The sequence below is a fragment of the Homarus americanus genome, unplaced genomic scaffold (assembly GCF_018991925.1).
Source record: "Homarus americanus isolate GMGI-L3 unplaced genomic scaffold, GMGI_Hamer_2.0 scaffold50564, whole genome shotgun sequence".
In the NCBI taxonomy this organism is placed as follows: Eukaryota; Metazoa; Arthropoda; class Malacostraca; order Decapoda; family Nephropidae; genus Homarus; species Homarus americanus.
The window spans coordinates 454,424-467,761 of record NW_024715014.1 but is presented as its reverse complement, the minus strand read 5'-3'; the positions used below and the strand labels follow the sequence as shown (position 1 = coordinate 467,761).

At 42.2% G+C, this 13,338-nt stretch overlaps 1 protein-coding gene across 2 annotated transcripts in view; it reads left to right on the top strand.

The window, feature by feature from the left end:
* Window positions 1-8,033: 8,033 nt before the first annotated feature.
* LOC121879961 (receptor-type tyrosine-protein phosphatase U-like) overlaps window positions 8,034-13,338 on the top strand; it is a 69,789-nt gene continuing 64,484 nt past the window's right edge. For both annotated transcript variants that reach the window (XR_006091472.1, XM_042386814.1), the window contains exon 1: window positions 8,034-8,168. The gene's annotated coding sequence lies outside the window, so the exon portion shown is untranslated. The remainder of the gene's footprint in view (window positions 8,169-13,338) is intronic.

Sequence of the window (13,338 nt, the reverse complement as noted above, 5' to 3'; positions counted from 1 at the left end):
AAAGGTGAAAGTCTTAGGGGAGATATGATAGAGGTGTTCAAGTGGGTAAGTGGGATTAACAAGGGTAAAATGGAAGATGTTCTGAAGCTCAGTAATAACGAAATAACTAGAACAAATGGCTTTAAATTAGATAAATTCCGATTCAGAAAGGATATAGGCAAGCACTAGTTTGGTAATAGAGTTGTGGATATGTGGAATAGGCTACCGAGTGCTATAGTAGGATCGGGGACGCTAGGGAGCTTTAAGACGAAGTTGGATAGGCACATGGAAGTGCCGGGATGGGTGTGAAAGGGATCTGCCCTGTATGGGCCAGTCGGCCTCCTGCAGTATCCCACTTTCTTATGTTCTTATGTTCTTATGTTCTTAATTTGGCAAACTGATTCAGATGTATTAACTTTTAATATAAGATTAATTTTCTGAAATAGTAACTAAAAGGGAACCTTAAGTGTTACTGCAAGTATATTTGGTCCTTTGGGATTCCTCCTCCCCGTAACCATTCGGGCTCGAAGGTTTGTACAAAATTTGTGAATACACTGATTGGGACACCCTTATTTCAGATGCGTTACAGACTGACCGGCAAGAATTATATGAGGACACATTAGAAATTGTAAATATTTCTGTTCCTCGCCAGGTTCACGTTGCACCTATTCAGTGATGCTAGTACTGTACTGTGGCGTTCAGTGCTGCTGCCTATATGACTGACGGAGAATTTAGTAGGCTAGTAATGGCTAATTCCAAAGTAGCACCGATAATCATGGCTCCCCCACCAGAGTTTGTGGCCCTAGATTATGATATTTAATGGGGAACCTGCTGGGATTTTTGCCACAATTGAGTCGACCTACACAGACTAATCCTCCTGATCAATATCCCGTTTTATTAAATTGGAATCGGTACGGTACTTATAACAAAGCCTTACATGTAATGGCCTGGATAATGAGATTCTTAAGCGAGGATTCCATTCACGCATTAGCGCCAAAAATGGATCACACTGAAATGTACACGGTTGTTTCCATTGGTATGGTTGCGTTAGCGTTATGCATTTGCAATACATGCCAATCGCTACATGTAGTGATTGAAAATGCAAATGCACTGCAAATGCATAAATGGAATCCTAGCTTTACAGAACCTGAGGAGAAAAACTCATAAAGAGGATACGGTAATGTTGCCCAACTTAACGGTTAGGGAAATAAGGACTGCTGAAATGAAAGTGGTATTGATGGCTCAAAGAGAAAGTTACCCCACTGAGTACTGCCAGTTAATTAATAATCAAGGTGTTTGGACTAATTTTTCGAAAGGATTAGGTCTCTATATAGAAGAGAGAGTTATGTGATGCAGAGGTAGAATGGAAATGGCTACAATGAATGACACAATGAAATGTCCGATATTGCTATTCAACAAGCACAGGTTAACCACACCTTGTAATCGAAAATAGTCATAAATTTTGCCTTCATTATGGAGTGGGATATGTAGTAGCTTTCATAAGAAGTAAATGGTGGGTTCCTAAGATTGATCAGGCAAGAAGTCCGCAATAATCATTGGAAATGTGCCACTTGTAAAAGACCAAGGTTTGCATTTCCGAAATCGTAGGACACCTCCTTTACCTGACTTCAGAGTACATAAATTAGATCCTTTCCAAGTAACAGGTGTAGATAATACTGAATGTATGCAGGTGAAAGGAAAAGGGGATATTATTACTAAGATGTATGGAGTCCTTTTCACTTGTGCAGTTATGAGAGCTGGAGACTATTACTGAGTTGTCAAGTGAAACATTCCTCCACACTTTGCAGATTCAGTAGCAGAAGAAGATACCCTCACATATTAATGAGTGATAATACGACCACTTCTGTTAGCGGTGCTAAAATCCTAGGATGATTAATGAATAACATAAGACTTAGAAATAAATTAGCAGATCTTAAATGTGAGTGGTGATTTATTCCTCCTGTTAGAGTGCCTTGGTTTGGAGCGATCTGGGAGAGGTTCATAGGTACGTCTCACCCAAAAGTTTGTTAACTCTCCCAGCCAGCTATTGCTGCACTGCCTGCTTCAGATGTTTGAAGCTGTCTCAGTACCAACCAGAACATGAAACCGATACGAATGAACCTAAAGGTTCGAAGTAACAGACTCAAGTTCATAAATCTGAAACAGGCAGTGCAGCAATAGCTGGCTGGGAGAGTTAACCAACTTTCGGGTGAGACATTACCTTGAAATCGGGACTCAAACAGGTGTGGGACGAGCCATGGTTACAGTTGATGAATAAAATACTGTTTTACTGGAACTAGAAGCTGCAATAAATGACTGACCCTTGAGTTATGTCTTAAAAGATCTCGAGGACCCACAGCCCCTCACTCCTCAGCTCATTAGTGGAAGACGTGTGACTTCTGAGGTCATTTCCCCGAACGGAAACAACAGAAAAGGATCTGTTAGATAACATTTGGCATGGCAAGGAAATAATCTCACAGCAGTACAAATTTGTTTGTAAACTTTCAAATGATTTGTGGAAACGTTGGTCCAATGATTATTTGTTATCTCTTAGAGAATCACATATGATTCAATAAGCCAATAGAGGTTCTTCTCCACCAAAGGTCAGCGACGTGGTATTAATTCACGATGAAGGGACTCGTCTAATGTGGTGACTTGGCCGGATCATAAGGTTATTCCATGGTCCGGACGGGGCCTGTAGAGTGGTTCAGTTGAAAATTGGAATTGGTCTTACTAATCGTCCAGTTGTAAAATTGTACCCAGTAGAAAGCGGCTGTGATGTCAAACCAATTTCTATGCCGACGGATATTGCTCAGTCTGACGGGGACAATACACCCAATTATGGCGTTCCATGATTGAGGAAGGCCAATTATAATGTAATATTAATTTGGTGGCGGGAATATATCGTAAATTTTAGTTTAGTATGTTGAATAGCAGTTAAAGTAATATTTAATAGTTACCTTAATTGTAAATAACTATTCCTGATTTTAATAATAGTCTTGGGCGAGTCTACATTCCTTTGCTTGCGCGCGCATACTACCAGTGACCGTTGAATGTCTTTTTACCTGCCATCGTCAGTCCCTTACGACCGTGCCCAGAGATAAACAACACACCACCTTCATTAAAAACCGGCGATCAGGGAGAGGCTCACCAACTAAAGTCCACCATTAATTCCTGACCTCCAGTCCTCCATCTACATCAGCAAACCTTGAGTATCAATTTATATTGTAGAATATTCTAGCTTTATACTTTATATGTAATCTAAACTCTGACATTGCCACTTAAGGTAATCACAAATTTCGAGTGTTTATTTAACTCATAACGTATGTAAATATTTCTTGTCTTGATATCAACCAATTCAGGACAGTAGTAATTTCCTTTCCCACGCTCTCACTGGGGGCTTTAGAGGCTGATCAGACAGACGGGCACCAGGCAGAGCCGCAGAAGTTGACTGACTGTCAGACTTCATGTTTTAATAAGAGGGGATATGTGTTCATTCTTATTTTTGTCACTTAATAACTATTTAGTGAACAAGTGTCTGATAAATAAGAAAATATTCACTATTTTCAACGAACTGGTAAAAAAGGACTGTGTTTTTATCCGGCAAACTGGTAAAAGAACAATTTCATTTCCTTCAATAATTTCATATAAAAAATAAGTTCACTTTATCATTTGGGAAGAGAATTCAGTGCTAATTCATTGTATTGCGTCTTTTTTTTCTTCATGAACCATGTCACTAATCCACAGAATTAAATTTTAATTCCTTATAGTGACGATAATATTTTGTATTAGTTGTTATAAGAGTGTGAAACGGCTACATTTAAGGTCTTCTCCGCGCTGTATGGTGGCTATCCACTTCAGTTTGGCAACACAATGTTTTGATAACCCTGCGCGGCGGGACACGAACACACAAAGAGCTCTATGTCTATGGGGCGGTGATAACTGATAACATCAACTAGCACAAGAAAAAATACGACGATTTTTCCTCAAATTTATTGCAATTTTCTCAAAGTAATTTTGAGCGGAAGAAATGCTATAGATTCGAAAAGTGTCTTCGTAATGTCTAGACTTCTGATTCCAAAACTTAAAACCTTAACAATTTCTGGATGGCCGAAGCCATAATAATACTGTTCTTGGCTTGGGTATATCCACTTCACTTTATTCCCAATGTATGAGTCATCCCCACACACTTTGCAATTGATTACCACTTTCATAAGATTCAGGAATCACTGCACTGTTCGTGGCTATTCGTCACATGAGGTGACGATGTGTATTAAACTCACACCAAGGTAAAGAAGATATTTCCTTTGGGCATAGTTTACAGGTCAACCCCAACACTACACATATGTCTGATACACTTATCCTTTGCCCAGATCATTGTTCTCATATATTTTCAGACTGACCCACATAGTGTTCACAGAAGAGGGTATAAGAAATAAACTGTCAAAGCTAATGGTCCATAAGAGTCCCGGCCCTGACAGAGTGCATCCCAGAGTGCTAAGAGAGTTGTGCAACGAGCTTGCCGAGCCCCTGAAGATCCTGTTCTGTAAAAATACCTGGATGAACTTAAGGTTCCCAGTGATTGGAAATTAGCTTATGTGAGTCCTATCTTCAAGAAGGGCGATCGTCACTCCACGAACAACTATCGACCGGTGAGCCTGACCAGCATAGTATGTAAAGTACTTGAGAGCATTATCAGAGATGCCGCGATGGAACATCTACTAGGAAACAACATTGTAAAGGATTGCCAACACGGTTTTATGCCGGGGCGCTCCTGCTTAACACAAGTGCTCAAGGTATTGGATATTTGGACCCATATTCTGAAACGGGGTTGCAATATCGACAATATAAACTTAGATTTTGCCAAGGCTTTCAACAGTGTACCCCACGAAAGGCTGAAAATCAAACTGGAAGGGTATGGAATTCGGGGAAAAATCCTAGCGTGGATAGAAGACTTTCTACATGATCGCAAGCAGTGTGTGGTGGTTAAAGGCACGGAATCATCATCTGTACCTGTCACAAGCGGGGTACCACAGGGCAGTGTATTGGGCTCGCTGTTTGTTTCATAAATGACATGCCTGACGCTGTAAACTCCCCCACACAAATGTTTGTAGGTGACGCCAAGTTATTTCGGGAAATCAAGAACCAAGTGGACTGTGAAGAGCTGCAGAAGGATCTCTGTGAGCTCCAAGAATGGTCGAAGAAATGGCTACTGAGATTCAATCTCACGAAGTGTAAGAGGATGCACCTGGGGCGTACCAACGGTAAGGAGGCGTACCATATATCCCAATGGGATGAAGAAACTGCACTATTTGAGACAATGTAAGAAGGACCTAGGTGTGTATGTTGACAGCGATCTGAAGTTCTCGGGCCATTGCGAGAAAAAGGTAATTCAGGCAAATAAATTATTAGGTCTTATAAGAAGGTCGTTCAGATATCTAAACGGTCCGTCCCTCATAACGATTTTCAAGAGTGAAGTTCTTCCCCATTTGGAGTACTGTCACCCTGTGTGGTCCCCGAGATATACTAGGGACTGTCAGTTGATTGAAGATGTTCAAAGGAGGGCCACCAGACTGGTGTCTGCACTTCGGCACCTCAACTACCCTGAGAGATTGGAGCGCCTGAACTTGCCTAGCTTATACTGCAGACGGGCAAGGGGGGACCTAGTTGAGGTGTATAAGCATCTCAAGGAGCACTACTCCTACTCAGTCGAGTGTCCTTACTTGGAACTGGCGGACGCTCGCCCCACAAGGGGTCACAGCTCAAGGTTCAAGAAGTCGCAGGTCCAGAAAACTGTGAGGGCAAACTTTTTCGGAGTGAAGAGTTGTAAACTCTTGGAACAATCTGCCAGAAAGTGTTGTGACGGCACCAAGTGTGAGCTCTTTCAAGACAAGACTTGACCAACACTGGAGCAGGTTCTGGTACATTCAGAAGCCGGTGCATGCCCAGTACTTGCCAACAGTGCGTAACAGAGACGTGACCGACCGCCCAAGCGGCTAACGAGCCGATCAGTGGTGAAGAGGATAAAAGTAAGTAAAAAGTAAAAGATGACAGTTGTCTGTAGGAGTCCAAATTTCTGCCTAGATTTCTGTAGTATTGTTGCGCCGAGGCTTAATTTAGTATTATTTTTTTTAACTAGGTGTTCTGATTACCGTCTATTCTAAGCAGCAGTTATTTTGGCAAGTTTGGGGAGATTTTCTTGTATATATTCACGTATTACCTATGAAAACTTTTCTACATGTATTGCATCATTTTTGTTTTGATTTAATTATGTATTGTAAGCCTCGATCAGAGTTGAACCACCTTGAACTTCACAGGCGTGTCTCGTTCCGACCTGCATTGCCTAAATGGTGCTAGGATGTTCTAGGAATCTAGGCGGTGTCTGACGAGGTGTGTACTCGTATAAGCGCCAGCTAGTTGCCTAGGGAAGTAATCGCCCGTTTCTTCCCAGAGTGTGAAGCACATGCCTAGTGACAGCTAAAGATATATAATTGTTGTTCAAGCATTGTGGAATTGTTGAGTGATATAAAGTGAAAAGACTTAGGAATTCTACACTAGCAGTGTGCTGACTACTGTATATATTCGAAGTGAGAAACCCAGTAGTGAAGACATACTGAGAACAGTTTTGTGAAGTTTTAGTAATTATTAAAGAAGGTTACAGTTCACAGGTGTGTTTCTGTGACCTGGTGGAAATCTACCTGCTCGTTTTGTCTGTGCACTGATACCGATCGTCGGGAAATTACCGGAGACTGACGGGAAAGCTCGTGGTAATTCGACGACCTTTGTGATATATCTACTACTTCTGTATACGACCTGGCCGCTGGTAACCAGAGGTGGAAGCTGATAAGCGGCGAAAGGGGTTCATATCAGTATCACAAGAAGTGGCTGTAGCAGCACCAAATAGAGGCATCAAAGGTGCTGCATTTAACTCTAAACTCTTCATTGTATGATCGAGGGCTCGAGCTTGGTCAGATACAGTTTGAGCATCTTGTTCTTAAGGAGCTGCTGACGAATGACATGGGGCAGTAATCCGCTTGTGAAGGCATCCCCGATTGCCTCTTCTCCACCCTACTCAGCGTTGACGGCTATGTAGTTAGTCTCCACAGAGCTGCTTCAGAGGATGCAGGTATTTATCCATAATCTCTCCCTATGAGTCCCCACTGTTGTCGACAACTAACCAGACCAGAAGGTGACGCAGATACACTTCGTTCTTAGGTATCACATAAAAGTCTCTATAGCAGTTTCAAAAGTCTCACAATCAGCGTAAACACTGGTTGCGTTTTCAAGAATAGTACAGCTACACGGAGTAACTGTGGCACACGCGAGTGCTTTAAAGGTTAAACAGATAACGAACCTTGCCTAACCTCCTCCGTCATCTACAAAGCTGACCGAACCCAATTATCTCTGCTACAAGTAATCATGCGAGTATTAACATGTACTGTACTGTTATGATTATGTGTATTATGTACACCTTCAAGGTATTTTACAGGGGCGGATCCAGTAATATCAAAAGGGGGGGTCCAAGAAGTTGTGAGTGGGGGAACATGATGAGTGCAGCGAGCCCCCCGAGGTGTGGTTTTGGGGAGGCGCTGTAAGCCCCCCAGAATTTTTTTTTAAATCTGACCAATATTATGGGCATTTTGAGGCTATTTTGAAGCCATGTCCACTTGGTATTAGGAGATATTCTGAAGTCAATAGTAAATACTTTTTGTTATACAAAAATGCCTGGGCACAATACTCAATTAAAGAAGTAGTTATGGAATTTTCTGGTGAAAATTGGGGTCCGGACCCTCAGGACCCCCTGGATCCGCCCTTATTTTATGAGGGCTGGAGATAAGAACGACAATCTTGAGCGCTTTCCTGTGTGGCTCCTAAGATTACATCTTGTGTTAAAAAATACCACGAACAAGACCGGGGGGGTGGGGGGGGGGAGAAGGGAGTAAAACTATTTTGTCATCCAAGAGAAATGGAATATTTAACCTAATTTTACCCCAAAATTGAGGGTTGATCTATCTGCTTTGAACACAAGTAGATAGTAATTTAGAGTTCATATACAGTTCGTGGTTTTAATTTAGCATCGGGTGTATTACGTCCGGTAGTGAGGCGTCATGATAAAATGAGGCTAGTGTTTGTCAAGACACTGTGGGAGGTGAGCATTAATCACGGTACTTCCACACACACACGCTAAGGTTAGTTATATATTCAATGTGCACCATAAACACCTGACGGGTTTTTAATGAAAGAATGTAAAAATGTAGAGTGGAAATATTTATTAACACATACCGTTTATACAGTAGTTTACATTATCGTGTCCAACTAAAATCCAAACGCTGCGACGCACGATGACCATTAGTATGGAAGCACCGCTTAGTGGGTAGGATGGTTTTAAAAACTCGGGTGTTTATAGCGCAGCCACACCCTGTTATAATATACGAGTGTTCCTTGCAGTTCTGCCCGAATCAATAATATTTAAAATGGTTCGCTGCAGTTCTCAGGTCAGGAAGATGTTCTGTACAAGGGTTCACTGAGTCAGAAGTGTCTGGGACGGCCATTCGTGTTGTGTGACTGTTACCATTATCAAAGATTGAAACTTATTAATTGGTAAGAAAAGTAATGCCAAGAAATTTAACGTGAGAATGGAAAAATTTTGCATAAATATATTTCATGGTTAGATTTGGTCAGATTAGAATGGTAGATTTCTTGTTTGTTTATGATAGGCAAAACAAGCTTTCGGTGCATCCATAAGTGTTTTTTCGCTAATCCAGCTGTTTATCTCCTATTCTTTATGTAATCGTTTGAGTTATTTCTAGATCACTGTATACGCCATGTTCAATTAGAAGTCCATGTACGGTAAATGAACTGACGCCAGTGAGCGGAATATTCTCCAGCTCAGATAAGTTATAATAATACAGTACTCTTCTGAGTTCTCTATATTCCTCAGTGGTGTATAGAAATGCTTTCTTAAACGGGTTATTTGCATCGACTCTTGTAAGAGCCGAGGAAAGGGATTCATTTAACGCCTCGCCTTTATTCTGGTCGAAGTCAACATTAACTACAGTATTATACTATCTTAAGTGTCACATAGAAACCTTAGGAGTTTGACTGGGCCTTGGCTGCGCTTCTCTCCCCGCCTTTATACACTCTAGACTCTGTGTGTTTTTAAAGGTTTACTTTGTACATGTAGTATCATACCTCGTGTCAGAATTTCACTCCATCGGCATAAGGTCGAATTTTTCAGCATTAAAATGTTGTTTGATCCTCGTCATTTTATGTCCGCGGAAAAAAAAATCTGTACTCCCACTAGGTGCTACGTGAGCCGAAAAATCTAGAATACTGATGGTCCTGGAACGTAATGCGCATAGGCCACGGTAGTGCCTGTAAAATAACTCGCTCTGTGCTCTCGAAAAAAGTTCCACCTCTTTGGGGGGGGGGGTGACAAGAGATAAGTGTAGTTTGTCCCAAGGATAAAATACTGTTTTAGTCCTTGGTTTGTCCTCCCTCCGCCGATTTTTTTGAGAGGTGAGTCCTCCCCCTATCCGCCCCTGTAAAGAATAAGGATCACTCAGGGAAAATTTGAATTGTTTTGGGATTAATCTGGTTGAACCACACCATTCTCTATTATTACACTAGATGTGCAACTGTGCCCGTTACAATAATTCACACAGAGGGTGGTAGACCTATGGAACAGTCTACCAGCTCAAGCTGTAGAATCGAGAATAGTATTGAGCTTCAAAACAACCCTAGTTAAGATTATTAAAAACAATGGAGGGATCCTACACAGGTCATTGCCCTCCTTCCCTCGGAATGGCCACTTCCTTTTTTTGGTGACCATTAGGTAAATAAGCTTAAATTTATTGGCAGACCTTGTAGTACAGTTTGCCTATTCTGAGTAATTGAGTCAGGTCTTGACACTGAGGGTAGTATCACTTCTCACTGCCACGCAGGACAGAGGTTCATACACAAAGAAATAGATCATATTCCTGAACAGTATGTATAGCTCGTTGTGTCGTTGTGATATCACTGTTCACTGCTACGCAGGACAGTGGTTCATCTCCTTTTCTTTATATATTACAATTGCACAGCCTGTTCTTCCTGTGTTTGCCTGCACAGAACCATCAGTAAAGGCATAACAATCACTTGATTTAATACTCTGTGTCTGTTATTAGTTTCTAGTGTGACGCATCTCATCACATCGGTGCTTAACAATTGTTTACTACTAACAGGAGTGTAATTAATAGGAACTGATATATCCAGCCAAGGAGGAATGGCATTAATGGGTTCGTCTGGGGTGATTGGGACATTAATTTTCAATAGATCTGCAACACTTATGAAGCCACGCCCCAAAGAGAGTCTTTTGTGAAAGGCTAGCGAGATAGTCGGGATTACTTAGATGGAACATCAACTCAGTTTGTGCTGTAGTTTGGGGACCATTGTTCATCAAAAGTTTAACGCAAAACATGGTATTAAGTAGAGCCATCCTCTCAGATAGAGAGGGCAGTCCGAGCTATTTCCTCATGTTTACAATTCTGGTAGATTTTGGGCATCTCAAGGGGCACTCCTCAGTCGAGTGTCCTTACTTGGAGCTGGCGGACGCTCGCCCCACAAGGGGTCACAGCTCAACATTGAAGAAGCCGCAGGTTCAGAAAACTGTGAGGGCAAACTTTTTCGGAGTGAGAGTTGTGAACTCTTGGAACAACCTGCCAGAGAGTGTTGTGACGGCATCGAGTGTGAGCTCTTTAAATACCAGACTTGACCAACTCTGGAGCAGGTTCAGATGCTTTCAGGAGCTAGTGCAAGTTGTAGCAATAAAAAGAAAACGTTATTTGCATTTGACAATATCATCAGTTGCTTTCCAACCCTTTGTAGGGCAGCGACACACTTAGGCATTTTATTCTGGATAACGCCAGACAATTTTATTCAGCTGAGAGAAACCCCTGCCCGACAAAGGGTTGGAGTTACATCGACGTTTATCCCTGTTTAGCGTGACACACACCTCTGGGCATAGCGCGGTCATTCATTGGTCCAGGTGCTCGCTGCTGGTGTGCCGATAAAGAGTGCAGGCTCCTCTGAGGCAAGCGACTCACACGCATCCACCCGCAGACATACTCTTTATCTTTCGTTGACTGTGTGTGTGTGTGTGTGTATGTATGTATGTATGTATGTATGTATGTATTTAACAGGGTCGAATCCAGGGATTCGCCAAAGAAACAGGGGGTAAGGAGGGGCGAGAATTTTAGACTTAGTCAAGTAGTTTTCTATAAAGTTTTATTTTTGGTGTCAATAAACTCAACATTTGACTTCGTTATATTTCACTGTGTTGTCTTTATTCCTCTCCCACTTTTGTTTGAGGTGGATCAAGAATTACAGAAATAGAGGTGCAAGACGATTGTTGGCATCGACAGGAAAGATTTAGAAAACGGAAATGTGTTGTTCGTGAAAGACTTGTAATATGTTTATGGACCGCCAACTTACTTCACTTTAACAGTATCTAGGAGAGTTAGGTTAGGTTAGCGTTATGATGGCTAATTTTTTAGGTGAAATAAGGGGGGGAGGGGTGTAACCTTTAAGTGTTCCAGGTTTCGATGAACCTTATTGTATCAGTTTTAGTTTAACTTAACATTATCAAAGGAAGTTTCACCAGTGCTTCGCCATGATAGTACCTGGACCAGAGAAACAAACAGGACATCCTGCCAGGGTTACTTCACTGGCGCCACCGTCTAGCTCGCTTACACCATTATCTAGTGCAGTGCCTGAGAAGTCATACACACACACTTATATGAAACGTGTGTGTGTGTGTGTGTGTGTGTGTGTGTGTGTGTGTGTGTGTGTGTGTGTGTGTGTGCGTGCGCTCGCGTGTGTGTGTGTGCGTGCGCTCGCGTGTGTGTGTGTGTGAAGAGGTTCATAATGTCAATGGTAATTCTTGTACCTGTTCTAGTTCAGCAGGTCAGAGTTGGCATAACTGTGGTACTTGGTCCCATACACACCATGAACGCCTTCTTTACACACACTTCTTATTTATGGCAGTCCATCCAAGTCGATGACGACGTTGCTCCAGATGATTGATGAGTTATGTGTTATTCCTCTGATGCCACCGTAGATGACTATGGAGTCCAATCCTGGAGGCGCAGATCTTGTTGCATAGGTGACAGGGATGTTGTTCATTGAGAGGAATTATGCCTTGAGCCCTCTGATGTCGCTGGGCTCGTTTAGTAGCTCTTTTTTGGTTCAGTGAGGTCTCAAGTGTCTCAGCTCCTCTATGGCATGTTGAGCGCCATAAGGAACGGTATTAGGCTAGTTGCTCCAGTGAATTTGGTTGGATATTACAGCACTTGAGTAGAGTTTTAGAGTGGTCCTTATATATCTTTTTCTGTCCTCCCACCGAGCGTTTTCCATGTGAGAGCTTGCCATATAATATTTGTCTTGGCCGATGGTCTGGCATCCTGATAACATGTCCAAGCCAGCGCAAGTGTTTTTTGACTAGCGTGGTTTCAATGCTGGTCGTGTTTGAGCGGCGATATAGTTCTTCACGAGTCACTCTATCTTCCCAGGATATTCCAAAGATACGCTTAAGGCATCTAGTGTGGAAGTTTTCCACCATTTGGATATGGCGTTTGTAGGGCGTCCAGGCTTCTGAGGCATATAATAATGTAGATATACTGACCGCGAGATAAACTGCAGTCTTCGTTCCATATTTGAGGTCATTGTTGAGAAAGACTTGTTCTTAAACGTCCAAATGCAGCTGAGGCTAAATTGATTCTGATTTGAATTTCCATATCCAGTGAGCAGGTGGGTGTGAGAGTGCTACCAATGTACTTAAACTGGTTTACTATTTTGATAAGATCTCCATTACTGTAGAATTGTGGTGTTTCTATTGGTGGAACAATGGGCTGGACAAAAATCCCAGTCTTCTGGGTGTTAATTTGCAAACCAAGCGAGCTGTAAATACCTGAGATCACGTTCAGTGCACGTTGCATAGATTCTCTATTGTGTGTTATTATTGCACAGTCATCTGCATACTGTAGTTCTATGACCTGAGTTGTTAAGGTCTTTGTGTAGGCTTCCAGACGTCTAATATTAAAAAGGCTACCGTCAAGACGGTACCGTATGCCCACACCTGCATCAGGCCCAAGGGCATTGTGTGCGAGTTGTGCTACAGCCAGCAAAAAGATGTTAAACACAGGTGCCACCTGGACCAATGAATGACCACGCTATGCCCAGAGGTGTGTGTCACGCTAAACAGGGATAAACGTCGATGTAACTCCAACCCTTTGTCGGGCAGGGGTTTCTCTCAGCTGAATAAAATTGTCTGGCGTTATCCAGAATAAAATGCCTAAGTGTGTCGCTGCCCTACAAAGGGTT